General features: G+C 39.4%; 1 long non-coding RNA gene across 1 annotated transcript in view; it reads left to right on the top strand.

Moving 5' to 3' along the window:
• The first annotated feature begins 2,785 nt into the window (after positions 1 to 2,785).
• The window catches only part of LOC118763820, a 15,841-nt gene continuing 13,902 nt past the window's right edge, over positions 2,786 to 4,724 (top strand). Inside the window, exon 1 of the long non-coding RNA XR_004999568.1 lies at positions 2,786 to 2,796. This is a non-coding gene — a long non-coding RNA (uncharacterized LOC118763820). The remainder of the gene's footprint in view (positions 2,797 to 4,724) is intronic.

Here is a 4,724-nt window from a genome sequence, read left to right on the forward strand (position 1 = left end):
CACTTTTTCATCGACCTTTTTCGAGTGATTTTTTTTCTCGTTTCCCCTCCCCCCCCTCTTATCTCATAGACCAACTTCCTGCTTTTTAGATACATCAGATATGCACTGAGTATGAAAGATTGCTTGGAGGTTCATGGCATGTTGTATAAATCTGCCAATTTATTGAATCTCTGAAGTATACAACTATTGGTAGCTCTTTTATTAAATGTGTTTATTAAATGACTAGCAGTATCGCCCGGCGTTGCTCAGGTTTGTAAGGGAAATAACAATAAAGCATTTTTAGAGAGTTATAGCCAAAAAATAGCAAAAAAATGGAAAAAAAATGATGGTAAATTTTTTTGAGAGTTAAAAAAGGTGGAGTTGCGTCCCCTAGACGGTCTGTGGTTTGGGTTTATGATTCTCGACCCCATGTCGAATTTATCGATTTTTTTCAGAACTGGGAGAACTTTTCAAAATTTTCGCTGCGTTAGTTTTGAATTATGACATTGGGCTATGTGTGTGTCAAGTTTCATCAGAATCGGTTGAAAGCCGTGGTCAGAGTGAGGGTACGAGAAAACAGACACACAGAAAACGCACAGACAAACTGCCGTTTATATAGAGAGAGATATTTATCTTTCACAGGATGGAGTACATTTTACTGATCTTACCGATGTATATATGTATGTGTGTTTTTATATATATGTATAATATATGTAAAATATATGTATGTATATATATATATGTATATGTCTGTGTGTGTGTGTGTGTGTAAAAACAAAATGGGACAAGAACGCAAAACATCCAGATAGTTAGGTGATACAAAAAAGGGAGAACAAAACATCCTGACAGACGGTACAAAGAAAACAAGGACGGGTCATTCGGAGTTTTCTATCCTCAGTCGAGTTCCAGAATATCTTTGCAATTTCGACTGGTTATACTCCAGATTACTCCAACCTGGCCAGCCCTAAGGATAAACTAAGCTAAGAGCATTAGATTCCTTGGAAGAAAGCAGCGAATGTATACAAAAACAAGGACTAAAAAGACGGTGAAATGTTACACAAATACAAATGCAATTAACAGGACATAACAGGTGTCTATATATATATATATATATTCATTCATGCATACATAATACATCGATACATACATATATATATTACTAGCAGTATCGCCCGGTGTTGCTCAGGTTTGTAAGGGAAATAACTATATAAGCATTTTTAGAGAGTTATAGCCAAAAAATAGCAAAAAAATGGAAAAAAAATGATGGTAAATTTTTTTTTAAATCGTTGACTCATCGTAGAAATTTTTAGAGAGTTACTTCCCTTATATAATAGCGAAAAAATGCATCAAAATGGAAAAAAATGATGGTAAATTATTTTTTAAATTGTAGACTCATCGTAGACGTGCGCTAATACCCAGAAGGGCTCGATATGAATCACGACTATAAGATACCCGGTTTTGGTTACACTGCACCACAAAATGTGGGAGTAGTTAGGAATCTAAAACGTAGGAGACAGACACACACACAACTTCACTTTTATATATAAAGATACACATACACACACACGTGTGTGTGTATGTATGAATTCGAGTAGTATATCCTTGATCAGGAGTGGTTAGAAAGTCACCATTGGTTTCGCGTCTACTTTTGTCCAGAACAAATAGACGAATCATCAGATATGCTGGCCGAAAACACGTAGCTTCTTTCCTGAAAGAGGTGAATATACAGTCTGGGTCAGTTTGGTGGTGGCAAAACGGAAACGAAATAAACCCCCTCTTTCTGAGAGGGAAAGGACAGTTGCCTTCTATTGTATGAGTCCAGCTGTGGCTGAAGTGGGTCAGCTGTGCCTGCGTCCCGTCTTTTCCGCTCTGTTGTTGGAAAACGGGTAAGACCACATTTCCAAAATGAATTTTCTCTCATGACGACAGTGGCTAAAAATTTCACTTTTTGAATTCAAGATGGTGCCTGGATCCTGCGAACTTTTTATGATCATTGCCAATTCGGCTAACAAAATTTTTTCTCTCTTCTTCCGTTTGATATGACCAAGGTGGCTGAAGCAACTTCCAGTTAATTTTATATGGCAATCCTTCCTCTTTAATCATCATATACAGCTGGCTAATGTAACTCTTTTAGAGTCATCTCTGGGGCTTATAGTTATTTAGCATGGCTTTAAAAGGGTCCTTCGTTGCTTCAACTTGTTACTGTGTGTGTTCTTTCGTTGATGTTACTATTACTGCTGTTACCGTTGGGGAGCTTGTGAACGTTCACTAATATCTTTTGTACAGTAGGCACATAGTTAAACGAGATCCTTAAATTATATCTATTAAATAACCCCCTATAACTATGGAGCAGTGTGAAATGCTTGTCTACTAATCTAAGAAAGACCCTTTCCACTCAAGTTTTGACGTTGAGTGAGAAGATGTGGAGCAAACCAGGGGACGTTACAGCGGTGTTTTCTTTTGTTGAGGCTAGGTTCCAGCGTATAGGTGATGCAGTTCTGAAACCCGCTGGCTGCTAGAGCTTCATTGTAATAGGGGCCGCTGCATTAAAAACGTATTTATTTGAAGATGATTTCGAAATTCTCTTACTGACATTCTTCACAAGGTTTTGAAACAATATAGACAGATGGCAGGAGGCTGTGTTCATATACAACAATGTGTCATTAGTTTTGCTGTAGGGCCTGAATAAACTGGTGCCCAAATCGAGCGTTACATCTAAAGAATTAACTATGGTATGGTTAATCTCAATGGTAACCTAAAGACTGAGGAATGTGTGTGAATCAAGTCTCTTTTAAGTTTGTACAGGGTGTGGTCTTCGTGCATTTACACATGGTTAGAGTGTCATCTCTCTATAGACCAAAGTGGACAGACTTAATTAAGGTGTCAAGTATATATAATTCTACTAGGTCGCAGATATCCGCGCCAGCGGATGCTTTCATCGCCACATCGAAGGAACCTTCTGGGTCAGTTTGGTTGGCCCATACCAAATCTTTGTCGAACTGCTGGGATTTTCTGGCGTGCATTAGTGTCTCTAAATCCCGCTCACTAACAACAATAAACTCCATAGCAAATTTAAGCGCCCTTCCTAGTAAGCCTTTCGATATAGATGGATAAAAGTCCACTATATTAAATTGGATGAACCTTGTTCTGCTTAACCCTGGTTTGCCTTAAACCATGAAATTACTTCATTGGTATTATACCGTAAGGAGGCGCAATGGCCCAGTGGTTAGGGCAGCGACTCGCGGTTGTAGGATCGCGGTTTCGATTCCCAGACCGGGCATTGTGAGTGTTTATTGAGCGAAAACACCTAAAAGCTCCACGAGGCTCCGGCAGGGGATGGTGGTGATCCCTGCTGTACTCTTTCACCACAACTTTCACTCACTCTTACTTCCTGTTTCTGTTGTACCTGTATTTCAAGGGGCCGGCCTTGTCACTCTCTGTGTCACGCTGAATATCCCCGAGAATTACGTTAAGGGTACACGTGTCTGTGGAGTGCTCAGCCACTTACACGTTAATTTCACGAGCAGGCTGTTCCGTTGATCGGATCAACCGGAACCCTCGTCGTCGTAACCGACGGAGTGCTTCCCACCGTAAGGAGGGACCTGATTCTTTCTTTATGGCGTCGTTCATCCTCCTCAAAATATTCTGAATCATCAGCCCGATTTCCGATTTAACTGAGTTAATCAAGCATCAGGTAGCATCAGAGACAAAGTTCGGCTTATGATTCTTGTTCATAATCTTTATATACAAAAGAGAGGTTATGTGCTGTCTGTCTCCTACGATTTAGATTCCTAACTACTCCCACATTTTGCGGTGCAGTTTAACCAAAACCGGGTATCTTATAGTCGTGATTCATATCGAGCCCTTCTGGGTATTAGCGCGCGTCTACGATGAGTCTACGATTTAAAAAAAAATTTACCATCAATTTTTCCCATTTTTAATGCATTTTTGGCATATATAAGGGAAGTAACTCTCTAAAAATTTATTATTAAATCTCAGAACGTAAAAAGCTACAGTAACACCCCCCCTTTGTGGTTAGCCATATTGAGATGGCTATTATACTTTACATCTCTAAAAATGCTTATATAGTTATTTCCCTTACAAACCCGAGCAACGCCGGGCGATACTGCTAGTTAAATATATTCCTCTTAGCTAAGGTTTCCACTCTGTCAGCTATTTCTAGAGCCTAGCTAACTCTTTAGGCTCGTTGTTTATGCTTTCGCATGTATGAAGGAAAGCTTACCTATAGTTTTGTATGAAAATATTCCTTCATCATTAAGGCGTCGGGCTGGCAGAATCATTAGCACGCCAGGCGAAATGCTTAGCGGTATTTCGTCTGCCGTTACGTTCGGAGTTCAAATTCCGCCGAGGTCGACTTTTCCTTTCATCCTTTCGGGGTCGATTAAATAAGTACCAGTTACACAGTGGGATCGATATAATCGACTTAATCCGTTTGTCTGTCCTTGTTTGTCCCCTCCGTGTTTATCCCCTTGTGGGTAGAAAAGAAATAGCTATTCCTTCATCATAAGTGTCAGTATCTATTCTATATAGTTTTGTTTTGTTTTCGCTTTATCAGAGAAAAGTAAAGCCTTATTTAAATGTCTAAGGAGGCAGGTATCTGAAGTAAGCTTCTGTTGAAAAAGGTTAGAGAACTTACAGAATTTCAGTTTGGCGGTGATGCTTCAAAGGCCTTTCATTCTTTGATTCTGGATGGAAAACTTCTACATTTGATGTTGTAAGTATTG

Source organism: Octopus sinensis, linkage group LG6 (genome assembly GCF_006345805.1).
Source record: "Octopus sinensis linkage group LG6, ASM634580v1, whole genome shotgun sequence".
Lineage (NCBI taxonomy): Eukaryota > Metazoa > Mollusca > Cephalopoda > Octopoda > Octopodidae > Octopus > Octopus sinensis.